Source organism: Rhineura floridana, chromosome 3, assembly GCF_030035675.1.
Source record: "Rhineura floridana isolate rRhiFlo1 chromosome 3, rRhiFlo1.hap2, whole genome shotgun sequence".
Taxonomy (NCBI): Eukaryota; Metazoa; Chordata; class Lepidosauria; order Squamata; family Rhineuridae; genus Rhineura; species Rhineura floridana.
The window spans coordinates 12,589,836-12,604,679 of record NC_084482.1 but is presented as its reverse complement, the minus strand read 5'-3'; the positions used below and the strand labels follow the sequence as shown (position 1 = coordinate 12,604,679).

The following is a 14,844-nucleotide window of genomic DNA, read 5'->3' as shown; positions in this document are numbered from 1 at the left end:
TGAACCCATCTCTAATTATTTTGGGATTGCAAAGGTAAAAGTGTACCCTCCCAGGGGTCTTTTCTTTCCAGTACTACCTGTCAAGATGAATGGAAAACTCATGTTTCCCCTTTGTGCAGTCTGTGCAAAAGCACACTTGGAAACATGCAACCATTCTGATGAGGAGAGGGCACTGATAGGAACATGTACAGTGGAACTGAATGTTGCTATAGAGAAGGGATACAGGGTGGCAGAAATCTGTGAAGTGTGGCATTTTGCAAGGACATCTATGCAGCTGTTTTCAGACTATATAGACATGCACCTTCATCAGAAACAGGAGGCATCAGGGTACCCTGAATGGTGTGTCAGTGGAGACGATAAACAGAAATATGTAGACAATTTTCTCAAAACAGGGGGGTGCTCTTGCATCATGAACAGATCTCTGTAAACAAAGTGAAGCGGAATATTGCCAAACTGTTTTTAAATTCTTTGTGGGGGAAATTTGTGGGGGACGCAATATTACCATCAATGGCCCGCTGTAATGAGTTTGCGAGGCATTTTCAAGACAAGATCATAAACATCCGTCGGGACCTTGACTCCAATATTGTAACAGTTGAATCTAATGAGGTGTCCAGAACACAGTCTTGTCCTGTTTTATTGGATGAGTTTCAGTTGGTACAGCTCGAGGATGTGGACAAGGTGCTTGGACAGATATGGGCGACCACTTCCGCTCTGGACCCTTGCCCCTCGTGGCTAATAAAAGCTAGCAGAAATGGAACGGCCGGCTGGGCCAAGGAGGTGATTAATGCCTTGTTACGAGAGGGAGTGGTACCACCTTGCCTGAAACAGGCAATAGTGAGACCGCTCCTAAAAAAGCCCTCCTTGGACCCTGATAACTTTAACAACTATAGGCCGGTAGCAAATGTTCCATTTCTGGGCAAGGTTCTAGAGCGCGTGGTCGCTCGCCAACTCCAGGCTCTCTTGGATGAAACTGATTATCTGGATCCATTTCAATCCGGCTTTCGGCCGGGGTTTGGTACAGAAACAGCCTTGGTCGCCCTGTATGATGACCTCTGTCGGGAGAAAGACAGAGGGAGTGTAACTCTGTTGGTTCTCCTTGATCTCTCGGAGGCTTTTGATACTGCTTGGCGGTGGCTGTGCTCCTATATTGGGAATTGTCTCCAGAAGGTGATGCTTGGGGAACATTACTCGAGTCCCTGGGTGCTCCAGTATGGGGTCCCGCAGGGCTCAGTTCTGTCCCCCATGCTTTTTAATATCTATATGAAGCCGCTGGGTGAGGTCATCAGGAGTTATGGAGTGCGTTTCCAGCAATATGCTGATGATACGCAGCTCTATTTCTCCTTTTCATCTTCTTCAGGTGAGGCTGTTGCTGTACTGAACCGCTGCCTGGCCGCGATAATGGACTGGATGAGAGCGAACAAACTAAAACTCAATCCTGACAAGACTGAGATGCTGTTAGTTGGAGGGCCCTCTGCTCAGATGGTTGATGTCAGACCTGCCCTAGATGGGGTTACACTCCCCCTAAAGGAACAGGTCTGTAGTTTGGGGATCTTATTAGATCCGCTCCTGTCACTTGAGGCTCAGGTAGCCTCGGTGGCACGAAATGCGTTTTACCAGCTTCGGCTGGTAGCCCAACTATGACCTTATCTGGACAGGGAGAACCTAGCCTCAGTTATTCATGCTCTGGTAACCTCTAGATTGGATTACTGTAATGCTATCTACGTAGGGTTACCTTTGAAAACGATTCGGAAACTTCAGCTAGTGCAGAATGCTGCAGCCAGAGTTCTTACTGGGACGAAGAAATTCGACCACATAACACCTATTCTGGCCCAACTGCACTGGCTACCAATATGTTTCCGGGCCAGATTCAAAGTGTTGGTCCTTACCTATAAAGCCCTTAACGGCACTGGACCGCAATATCTGATGGAATGCCTCTCTTGCTATGTTCCTACCCGTTCACTCCACTCAACGTCTAAGGCCTTTCTCCGGGTCCCAACCCATACAGAGGCCCGGAGAACAGTAACAAGATCTAGGGCCTTTTCGGTGGTGGCCCCCGAATTATGGAATGCCCTTCCAGATGAGATACGCCTGGCGCCTTCCCTGTCATCTTTCCGGCACCAGGTAAAAACCCACCTCTTCACCCAGGCATTTTAATGCATTTTATGCTTTTAATCTTACTTATTTTATTTCTAGTTTTCTTTTACTTTGTTTATATAATGTTTTATATTGTTTGCGCAATACACACTTGCTGTATTTTAAATATTGTGGTTTTATCATGTTGTACACTGCCCTGGGAGCTGCTAGCTATAGGGCGGTTTAGAAATGCAACTAAATAAATAATAAATAAATAAATAAAATTTGCACAGAAACCCAATCTGGCTAACACCCAGGTGGTGAGAGATCCTGATGACTTGTTTAACATTCTGTTTTCTAATGCTTATGAGGTTTCGATGTGTGAATTTATTGATGATGAAGCTGCATGTGTGACTTGGAAACATTCAAAAGATTGTGTGACAGTCTCAGGTGGGAAGAATGTGTTCATAGCATGCTTTACAACTACATATGCTCGCCTAGAGCTCTACAGCCTGCTTGACAATCTGCAGGAGTGCTGTCTGTATCATTACACAGACTCTGTTATATTTGTGAGTCGGGAAGGACAATGGGTTCAACCTCTAGGTGATTTTTTAGGGGAACTCACAAGTGAAATCTCAGCAGGCCAATATATCACAGACTATCTGTCAGCAGGCCCTAAAACATATGGTTACAAATTGTCAGGTGGGACTGCATGCATGAAGGTCAAAGGAATAACCTTGACATCTGATAACTGTACAAAAATTAATTTCAATAGTCTGAAGGACTTAGTTTTTGCCCATGTCTCAGACAGTAAAGAGTTGCCACAGCGTGAGATAGTAGTGCAGCAACAGGGTATTGTTCAAAACAAAAGGTGCTAGACTCTTGAAACAAAAACTCTCAAGAAAACCCAGAAAGCTGTCTATAACAAAAGAGTGGTTACCAAAGGGTTTAAAACCATTCCTTACGGGTTTTAAAATGGATACAAGGTGGCACCACCCCTTCTCAGCCATTCTAGCAGGACCTAGTAACTGCAGAAAAAGATTTTTTTTATAAAAAAAAACACGATGGACAATGCTCACAGTGTACTTTCAGCTATGCCTGATAATATTGTTGGTTTTACAATGTTTGGCAACCATTGTACCAGGAATTACTATGTAAATACCCTTTTATTAATTTTGTGAAGGGCTTGCCAAAGAAATTTGATGATGACAATTTGCTGCCTCCTAATAAAATAAATTATGTTATGTTATTATTGATGATTTAATGAATTGTGCGTCACAGAATCAAGAAGTGGAAAAAGCTTTTATTCAGTATGTACATCATAGAAATCTGAGTATTTTTTTCATTACCCAGAATATTTTCTGCAAGGGAAAAAGCAACAGCACCATCAGCCTAACACACAAAATATATGGTGTTGTTTAAGAATCCCAGAGATAAATTACAGATTGCAACTTTAGCACAGCAGATGTATCCCAGAAATGCACAGTTCTTCATGTAAGCTTTTGCAGATGCAACACAAAAACCTTATGGTTACCTGGTTGTTGATTTAAATGCATCCACACCTGAATCTTACAGATTAAGAGGGGGGCTTTTCCCGCCAGACTGGCCTGTGGTATACACTATGAAAAAGGCCACTCGTGCTACAAAAGGCAGTAGCTTAATCGCTCTATGTTCTTTGAGCCTGGCTATCCAGCTGGTCAATATGTCCAGCCGTGTAAAAAGAATCCTCCCTCTCTTAAATCTTCTTATTAAGGTTCCTCAACACCAGAGGAAAGCCATTTTATGTGCAGCATCAGATGATCTCATTGCTGCAATCTCAGAGATAGCCCTCAACACTTTAAAAGGCAATATTCCTCTGTCTCCCCACCAGGTGCATATATTAAGAAAAAAACACAGCCTTATCGAAAGCCTCAGCAACAAAAGAGTCTCAATAAGAAGGAAGAAACAATTAGTGAAACAGTCTGGGGGTTTTCTTGCACCACTACTAAGTTTTGCCATCCCTCTAATAACTGGACTGTTAACTAAACAGTGATGGAATATGTTGAAAAGATGTACCTGGTTCCCAGCCATTAGCTAGAACAATTGAAGGGAACCCCTGCTAAGGAGGAAGACATCATAAAAACCACATTCACTTGATACTGAAATGAAGGGAATTCTTCACAGAACTGATTTAACTCAATATGAAAAAGCCAAGCATTATGATGCTCTGCTTCAAAGGTATCTAATTCATGTAAGACAGAGGGAGGCAGAGAAAGAAAAACTAAACCTGTTTCTACCACAGCTCCAGCAGACCTCTGCAGAAACCCCTGTAAATTCTGATGCAATCATTCAAGAAATACTGGACAGTCTGCCTGTTAGATGTAAGAATCATGTGGGGGTGTTGTTAAACAAACTGCTACAGAACAAGAGTGTTTCCATGTGGAATGTCAACAGCGTCTTTGTGTATAAGGGCAATGCTATAGACAGATCCAATATGTTGGATCTGATTAAAGGAATCACGCAGTCCCGTGCCCTGTCTGTAAAACACACCCCTATAGGTTGGGATGTTTTTATGACAGCCCTAGCTGAACTAAACATTCCTACATATGTTGTGGGCAATGCTGCCAACAGGAAAGCTTTAGACAAGTTAAAGAACCCCTCTATCTCTTCTAAAAAACATGTTGCTGTGTGGCTTGACCTGTAGTATCTCTGCTGAACGTTTTATAAAGAAATAAAACTTTCAAAAGTGTGCTTAACCTTATATGCTGACTGTGTCTGATTGCTTTACAGGTATAAAAAACAACAACAGTATAAATTATTTAAACCCTTGGGGGTGCTTTATTGGGAAACACGGCTATGAAAATCCTTGCAGGATATACAGTAGGGCCCCGCTTTCCGGCGTTCTGCTTTCCGGCGTTCTGCTGATGCGGCGGCTTTCAATAGGGAAATCCCCTGTTTTAAAGCCGATTTTGCCATTTTGCAGCATTTTGCGGCATTTTGCGGCATTTTGCGGCATTTTGCGGCATTTTTGCGTGATGCGACCTATTAAAGTCAATGGGTTCTGCTTTACGGTTGTGGCCTGGTCCCTAACCTGCCGTATAAGCAGGGCCCTACTGGCTTTGGGTTGGTTGAAACACAACTGAGGAAGGTCTGGGCATATTTCTCTTGTTTACAATTTGTTTCACCATCTGATCATTTCTCTCTAAATCATAAGAATACAGTTCTTGAACCTGTTTAAATGTTAAACCCTTACAACGCTGTTGTAGAAAAAACACACAATAGTAGCCACAGGCAACAGAATCTGGGGCTTGTAATTGTCGGGGTTGAAAAGCAATCCTGCTGGTATTTTTCCTTAGAAATTTTACAATGGTCTTGGGAATCACTAGGTAGTCTGGAGGATGTCCATAGGAATCAAAAAAATCCACCACTCTTATCTTCTGTCAAGTAGATGGCTAGCCAGTGTTCTCCAGGCATGTTGTGTGGGTGGGTATTGACTACTAGCCCCACAGGTCTTTGTAGTAATCTGTCTTTGGGGAGTCTGTCACAGGGAAACACACCGTAGAAAGTCTTTTGCATGTAGGGGTTTGAAGAGAGGATGCGTGTTAACTGCACGCTGTCCATGTTTACATATAGTCATACAATACATTTCTTCTGTGATTTATCTCAATCACGCTCTCAAAAACTCCATACACTATCATGTTGACTGTAGTTGGAAGAGTCCTAGCAAATCGAACTTCTGCTCTCAGATTCCGTGTTTTGATCAAAGAATAGTGATCCCCACATTCTTGGTCTGGAGACAGGTCAAAAGCAAAAAGAGTGTAGCTTCTTAAAAACTCCTCATGGTTAATTAAAAGAGCCCTGTCTTTCATATGCTTGCCAGCTGTCTGCACCAGGCTCATGTATTCTCGAACATGGTTTCCTGTTTCAAATTCTAGCTGATGAGGCTTTGTGGGAATTTGGAAACCATCGACATACAGAGATACAAAACTGATGTCATAATGCTTAAAAGGGTTTTTATTGTAAATTCCACTGAAGGAATCATTATCAACCAACCCTATAACTACTTGCTTGGGTAGCTGGCCCAAAAACAGATTCTCCTGATTGCTGACACGGCTTCCTCCAGGGATACTAAAAACTTTCATGCTGACACGATCCACAGGGTATTTGGCGTTGGATGTCAACAATGCCTCTGCATGTCCTAACCGAGCACCTGGTGCCACTCTCACCTTCTTTACAAAAAGTGAGGCTGATAAAATTTGCAATTTGTGGCAGCTGTTTGCATCATTGGTCATCAAGTAGAAAGCGTCTTTGTTGTGTGTCAGTTTAATTTTCACATCAGCACCATTTAAAAGCAGCTTTTCTTGAAAAACCAGATCAGCATGGAGATGTCCTAGGAGGTCTATTTTCCAGCTTTCAGCTGTCAGGGCAGCCCTTCTAACAAAGCCTAAATTATCCCCAGCCAGGGTTGCTGTTTCGTGTTCTCCAGGTGTGTCTTTGTAAAATAGCCCTGCAGAGAATTGTGTGGCTAGGGTATCATCACTGTAGTTCAGCACAGATTCTATAAGGGTAGCAGTTATTGCTCTGGCTGATGAGTCGGTCTCCTAGGGTCACATCCAGTTGACTAAAGATGGAGGCCAATGGATAATTCACCGGAGCCACATTAGCATCTCTGGCCAGGTTTGTTCCATCATGATTCACAATTTTGCAGCATATAGCAATGTATTGTTTAAATCCATATAATCTTCACCATTTCCAGCGATGTAGAATTCTAGTGGTGCAGTTTCCGTCAGCGCTGCCAAGGGAGGCACTTTGATAAACAGGCTTCCCTCAATACTGGTCTGTGTAGGCCCAATCTGGAATAAATCTAATTCAGATTTAGTGCATTCCTCAGAACTGCAATGGATGAAAGCCATGCTGGTTTAAAATATATCTCTTTTTCGGGCTGGTACTGTATGCCTCTTCTTTCTTGCAGCTTTCTGCTTCTGAGGCTTTTTCCTCATTAGTGGTGCTCTTTTAAAAGGTCAGGGAGGGCCTGTTAATTGTACCCATGATGCTTTTCTTTTCAAGGCCTTTTTCCTTTTAATATACGTCAGCCCTGAGCCCTCTTGTAGGGGTTATGGATTAACTCTATTCAAAACTGCCTGAGTAACCTGCCCAACCACATCTTTAGCGATATTCCGAGCAGCTGTTTTAGCATGTGGTTTAATAATCTCTAGGCCTCTTCTTGAAAGTGGAACGGCTTTTCAAAAAAGGCTCCTGAATATCCCCCTGATTCCTGCCCCATACATAACAGGCATGCCATGGTACCCCGGAAGAGCATTTCCAGCCTGGGCCCTGTAATAATCACGGTAAAGGATTGGGTCACCATAGGTTTTCAGTATCACCATTTTTAAAACAGCAAACCTCTGCAAGGGTGAAAGTGTACCTTCACAATCACCTTTCCAAAATGAAATGGTACATTTTTGTTCTGATCCGTCTTTATTTCAACATTAATGGTGTCAATATGATGCTTACTCACAGGAATATAGTGTGGTTTGTCATAAAGAATGTTGACACACTCGTTATTCTGACCACGCACCGGTACAGAGTGCAATAAGGGTACATAGAAGTCCCCAGCTATCTGGTGCTCTACGATGTCTGTGTAAATGTACAGTGTGTTGAAGCCTCCTATAATGTCTGCTGTAAAAGGCAGCTGTTGTACACGGTTGTTGGGAAACAACCCTAATATGTGGGCTAGTTCTTAGCTGGTTTTAAATGTGTAAGCATCATCTGATTTAAGTCTAACCATTCTAGTCACTTGGTCATAGTGTAGGACCACATCGGAGTGCTCACTGCTCTAGTCTAGTATAATGCTGTTCATATCTTCCAGCAGTTCAGGGATGCTTGAGTAATAACCATGTCGCAGACGGTAGGACCATGTTTTTTCTCCATTACCAATTTCAAATAGGGAATCAGATGTTAGATTGTTCCAGCTGTGTGCGTACTGTATCTCAACTAGCCCTACTTCCCATGCCCCTGGCAGATCCAGGGGCCTTGCTAGGCGAATAGTAAAGGCTGAGCTAGTGTTCTGTGGGAAAACAGTTACATAGGCATTGCTAGGCAGGGTAATGTAAAAACCGCTATCCACCATTCTTCTGTGCAGGTTCATGAAGATCAGAAGCAAGTACCCAACTGTTGAACTTACTGGGCCAGCCTAACCATTTCACTAAACTATACTTTTTCCTACCCCTGCCTTTTGTTGATAGAATTTATTCAATCCTCTACAACTTGTCGTATTTGGCATTAACCTTCTACAATTCTTCAGCATAGAACGAACCAACTACAGGCTCCCCCGCATAATCTTTTAATAGGAAGACAGGTCTCCTTCTTTTGATGACCTGATCCACTATAAACAGCTCTGTGGTGAGATTTTGTTCATAGCCCTTGACAAATACCCGCTTGCTTTTAGAAATCCTCACGTGGTCTCCTTTCCTGAACAGCGGTGATACCTCTTTTCTGTAAATAGAATCTCCATAAATTGTTTTCCATACCGACAGGGCATTAGAACAGTTAATATCAACAGGCCTTGCTCTGATAGTTCTGTGAAAACTATGATTATAACTTTTTAAGAGTTGTGGCAGGATATCGATATAACTATAGGTATTGTTAGCTGTAAAATACCTCCACATCTTTGATTTCAGAGTTTGGTTAAATCTTTCAATAGCAGCTTTTACTTCATTATTGGTGACAAAGTGGTGAACTCCATGCTGTTTTAACATTCCATTTATGGCTCTGTGTAGAAATTCTTTGCCACAGTCCATTTGGAGCTTTCTCGGCTTTCTTCCACTCTGACTGAATATAACATTAAAAGCTTTAGAGACCTCTTTGCCTGTCTTGTCTTTTAAAGGCAATGCCCATGCATACTTAGACAGAATATCTATGACTGTTAAAATGTACCTATAGTTCTTGTTGTGCTTAGAAAATTGTTGCATATCTACTAAACCTGCCTACCATTGGGCATCGATATCAGACACAATAGTCTTGTTTCTTTTAAAGTGGATTCTGGCTGGCTTATGCAATGTGTAAGCATCTTGGTCTGAAAGCCATGTCATAACATGTTTCCTTCTTAGTGTTTTACTCTGCTTTTTTGCCTCCTGAAATAGAGGGTTCACTTCCCCAAAGCTCCGAACCTCCTCAGGTGTGTAATATGTGTTTTTTATAATTTCATCATGTTTTCCCATATTGCTGGTTGATACAGGTATGGACACAGAGGGCTAAAGCAAACTATTTTTATTGGTACAAAAACTCCAGGTTCAAGGGTTCAGGCTTGGGACAGAGACATGAAATGCAGGAAATGTTAACAGCCTGCAAACTCTCAATGTGTAGATTATCCAAATCACCATCATGCATCACATCTTCCTGTAGAAAAAAAGAGAGGCACTTTAACATTGAGGTTGCACCAAACTGGGAAAAACAACACACTAATAAAAATACAGCTCAGAAACAAAACACCTACCTGTGGACACGCTTGCTCCATGCCCTCATTTAAATCTTCCAGCCACTCATTCAGCCCCCATTTCGCCCAAGGGCTTAAAAAGTACATTTCCATCCACAACCTCTGTGAATTTCATAAGTTCTTCTTCCTTCAGGAAATGAGCCTTCAGTACACACCCACATTCATACTCTGTGTCGGACCAGGGATCACTAGAATTTGCCTGGAATGAGGTTTCAGGGTCTGGATCTTGTCCAGCATTAAACACCGCCACAGGTAAGTTTGTTGTTGAAACAGAACCTTTTTGTCTGAAATGCGCTGGTTCTTCCTTTCCATGGTTAATTTTCATACTCGCTGGTAGGAACAATAATCTCCTAGGCTTTACCCGCCTTTTTGAGCACATTTTCAAAGGTGCTAGAGGATAGGAAAAACCTACTAGCCCCATTGCTGATTCTCTGGCTGGTTCCATGTTCAATCCTCAGAACGTGTCTGGGCATGCAAAATGCACTTCTGTACTAGGTCTCTCCAGCCCCTCTCCTGATTGGTTAGGTCTTCAAAACCTCCCCCTATTGGGTGACGTAGCTGTAGAGGGGTTACTTATCCCTATTTTTTTTATTTTTTTCGATTTCTATACCGCCCACAGCCAAAAGGCTCTCAGGGCGGTGCACAACATAGAGTAAAATACAATAAAATTACAAAGGTCAGTAAAAAGCATACATATTAAACAGTAAAACAGCCTGGTATAAATTGAAAGCTAAAAAATAAATTAAGTTAAAATGCCTGGGAGAATAAAAAGGTTTTAACCTGGCGCCGAAAAGGTAAAAGTGTAGGCGCCAGGCGTACCTCATCGGGGAGACTGTTCCATAATTCAGGGGCCACTACTGAAAAGGCCCTGGATCTTGTTACAATCCTCCGAGCCTCTCTGTGGGTCGGGACTCGGAGGAGGGCCTTTGATGTTGAACGTAGTGAGCGGGTAGGTTCATATCGGGAGAGGCGTTCCGCTAGGTACTGTGGTCCTGCGCCGTGTAAGGCTTTATAAGTCAAAACTAGCACTTTGAATTTAGCCTGGAAACAAATAGGTAGCCAGTGCAAACGAACCAGGACAGGTGTTATATGTGCGGACCGCCTGGTCCTCGTCAACAGTCTAGCAGCTGCGTTTTGCACTAGCTGTAGTTTCCGAACTGTCTTCAAAGGCAGCCCCACGTAGAGCGCATTGCAGTAATCCAATCTAGAGGTTACCAGAGCACGCACGACTGAAGTGAGGTCATCGCTTTCCAGATAGGGGCGTAGCTGGGCTACCAAACGAAGGTGGTAGAACGCATTCCGTGCCACCGAGACCACCTGAGCCTTGAGAGACAGGAATGGATCAAAAAGAACCCTCAAGCTACGAACCTGTTCCTTCAGGGGGAGTGTAACCCCATCCAGAACAGGTTGAACATCCACCATCTGGGCGGAGAAGGCACTCACCAACAGCGTCTCAGTCTTGTCAGGATTGAGCCTCAGTTTATTAGCTCTCATCCAGTCCATTATCGCGGCCAGGCAATGGTTCAGCACATTAACAGCCTCACCTGATGAAGATGAAAAGGAGAAATAGAGCTGCGTGTCATCAGCATACTGGTGACAACACACTCCAAAACTCCTGATGACCGCACCCAGCGGCTTCATGTAGATGTTAAAAAGCATAGGGGACAGAACCGATCCCTGCGGGACTCCACAATGGAGAGTCCAGGGTATCGAACAATGCTCCCCAAGCACTACCTTGTGGAGGCGGTCCACCAAGTAGGAGCGGAGCCACTGCCAAGCAGTACCTCCAACTCCCAACTCTGTGAGTCTCCCCAGAAGGATACCATGGTCGATGGTATCAAAAGCAGCTGAGAGATCAAGGAGAATCAACAGAGTTACACTCCACCTGTCCTTCTCCCGACATAGGTCATCATACAGGGCGACCAAGGCTGTTTCGGTGCCAAAACCGGGCCTAAAACCAGATTGAAATGGATCTAGATAATCGGTTTCATCCAAGAGCACCTGGAGCTGGCTGGCTACCACACGTTCTAAGACCTTGCCCAGGAATGGAACATTCGCTACTGGTCTATAGTTGTTCAAATTATCTGGATCCAGGGAAGGTTTCTTCAGGAGTGGTCTCACTACCGCCTCTTTCAAACAACTAGGGACCACTCCCTCTCTCAAGGAGGCATTTATCACTTCCCTGGCCCAGCCAGCTGTTCCAGTCCTGCCAGCTTTCACTAGCCAAGAGGGGCAAGGATCCAGTACAGAAGTGGTTGCACGCACCAGTCCAAGCACCTTGTCAATGTCCTCGAGCTGTACCAACTGAAACTCATCCAATAAATGAGGACAAGACCATGCTCCAGATACCTCATTAGGTTCAACTGCCATAATATTGGAGTCTAAGTCCCGGCGGATGCATGAGATTTTGTCTTGGAAGTGCCCAGCGAACTCGTTACAGCGGGTTTCCGAAGATTCTATAATATCCTGAGGACTAGAGTGTAAAAGCCCTCGGACAATTTTAAAAAGCTCCGCTGGACGGTTGAGGGATGATTTAATGGTGGCAGCGAAGTGTCGCTTTTTCGCTGCCCTCACCGCTTCTGTATACAACTTAGTGGAGGCACTTACCAAGGCATAATTGCATCCGTCAGGAGTACGCCTCCATCTGCACTCGAGCCTTCTCCTCTCTTGCTTCATCGCTCTCAGTTCCGGGGTATACCACGGGGCTGCATGAGCTCTGCATGGGAATGGGCGTGCAGGAGTGATCGTGTCCACAGCCCGGGTCATTTCCGCATTCCACAGTGCGACCAAGGCTTCGACAGGACTGCCTGTCTTATCAGCCGGAAAATCCCCCAGAGCCCTTTGAAAACCCTGAGGATCCACTAGTCTCCGAGGTCGGACCAACTTAATAGGTCCCCCACCCTTGCGGAGGGAAAGGGTGGCTGTAAGCCTAAACTTCAGCAAGCGGTGATCTGTCCATGACAATGGGGTCGATGAAAAACTCCCCTCCTCCAGATCACCATCTCCGTGTCCAGTGGCAAAGATCAAATCAAGAGTATGTCCCGACACATGCGTTGGGCCAGTAGCAAATTGAGACAGCCCCATGGTTGCCATGGAGGCCATGAAGTCCTGAGCCGCCCCAGATAAAGCAGCCTCGGTATGGATGTTGAAGTCCCCCAGTACCAATAGTCTGGGGGACTTCAACAAAACCTCCGAGACTACCTCTGTCAGCTCAGTTAGGGAAGCTGTTGGGCAGCAGGGTGGTCGGTACACCAACAAGATTCCCAGTCTGTCTCCTTGACCCAGCACAAGGTGGAGGCACTCCAAGCCAGTCGTTACCTGGACAGGGTGCTTGATGAGCGAGAGAGAACTCCTATAGGCCACAGCCACTCCACCTCCCCGACCCTCAGATCTACCACAGTGTTGAACCATATACCCAGGTGGGCAAAGCTGGGAAAGAGTAACTCCTCCCTGATCACCCACCCAGGTCTCAGTTATACATGCCAGGTTGGCACCCTCATTGACAATTAAATCGTGGACGAGGGAGATTTTATTATGTACCGACCTGGCGTTTAGGAGCAACACTTGGAGATCCGAGAGCTGGCTGATAGGACAACCAACAGTCCTGCGGATGTGAGGAGGACCGGAACAAGGTACAGACACAACTTGTCTGGGACGAGTTCCCCTTATCTGGCATGTTCTCCTCACAACACCATACCTCCCATTACCCGTCACTACATTAATTGGGGCCCCCGAAAGTCCCCCCGCTCGGAGCGAAGTCCTCTCTCCCAGGCACATAGTAAAATACACATAAATTCACACTCACGTACTCATACACTCACTCAGTCTCATTCACACAAAACACAATCCACAAATTAACTACACAAAGATTCAAACTAATACATTCGAATAAAGACTCAAACTCCTTCACACTAACACACTAAACACAGTCCACAATTAAACAATAACAACAGGCGTTTAAACATTCAACACTCAATCAGATGGGACTGCAGCGGCCGACTTGGCCAAGATAGTGGGTCTCCCAAGCAGGCAATGGGTCTCCCAAGCCCCCTCAGCCAACCGGCTTATATATCCCCTCCAAAGAAGGGACAGATGGAACGGTATCAGGCACAGCTGGCTGAGTACCTGGGGCCTGGTCCTGCAAGGCCGATCTGGAGAGGGAGGTGGAAACCTCTTCAGATTGGAGACCACGTGCTAATAGAGGGGTCACATGCCCCTATAGAGACCAATCCAGGACCCCGTTTTGAGTAAAAATACACCCATTGGTCCAGTGGGGGGCATGTGCTCATGGGGGGTCACATGGATACCGTTTCCAGGGGCTTTTGGTGGACAGGATATCCGGTGAGGTCATCAGGGGAACTGGAAATAGAAGGGTGGGATTTCCGGCATGGGACTTCCGCTGATGTCATCAATCAAACTCAAAAGGGGTGGGGCTTAGCAGTTTGACATGAGGTGGTCTTGTATTACTACTCCTGTGCAATCATGCTTAGGATAGGTAAAACTGACCATGGGGGGAAGGGGAAGGGGAGACGAGAGGGGAAGGAGGAGGAGGGGGAAGGAGGGGATTGGAAGGGGAGGGGAAGGGGCAAAGGAATAGGCAGGGAAGGGGCAAAGGGGAGGTGATGGAAGGATGGGAGGAGGAGGGGAGAGCAGGCTTGATCATTTACATGTTAACTGAGTTCAATGGGATTTACTCCCATGCAATCATGCTTAAGATAAGTAAAGCTGACCATGTGGGAGGAGGAGGGAGAGGGGAGGGGGAGGGAGAGGGGAAAGGAGGGGATTGGAAGGGGATAGGGCAGGGGAGGAAGGAGTGAAGGAAGGGGGAGGGAAGAGGGAAGAGGGAAGGGATAGGAGGGAGGAGGAGGGGAGGGCAGGTTTGATCATTTGCATGCTTTTAGTTCAGTGGGATTTACTCCTGTAAAATCATGCTTGTTGTTGTTATGTGCCTTCATGTCGATTACGACTTATGGCAACCCTATGAATCAGTGGCCTCCAAGAGTATCTGTCATGAACCACCCTGCTCAGATCTTGTAAGTTCAGGTCTGTGGCTTCCTTTACGGAATAAATCCATCTCTTGTTTGGCCTTCCTCTTTTTCTACTCCCTGCTGTTTTCCCCAGCATTATTGTCTTTTCTAGTGATTCATGTCTTCGCATGATGTGTCCAAAGTAGGATAACCTCAGTTTCATCATTTTGGTTTCTAGTGACAGTTCTGGTTTAATTTGTTCTAACACCCAATTATTTGTCTTTTTCGCAGTCCATGGTATGCGCAAAGCTCTCCTCCCGCACCACACTT

General features: G+C 45.0%; 1 long non-coding RNA gene across 2 annotated transcripts in view; it reads right to left on the bottom strand.

Annotated features, from left to right (window-relative positions):
* Positions 1-9,306: 9,306 nt before the first annotated feature.
* LOC133379372 (uncharacterized) overlaps positions 9,307-14,844 on the bottom strand; it is a 29,753-nt gene continuing 24,215 nt past the window's right edge. For both annotated transcript variants that reach the window (XR_009761166.1, XR_009761167.1), the window contains exon 3: positions 9,307-9,450. This is a non-coding gene — a long non-coding RNA (uncharacterized LOC133379372). The remainder of the gene's footprint in view (positions 9,451-14,844) is intronic.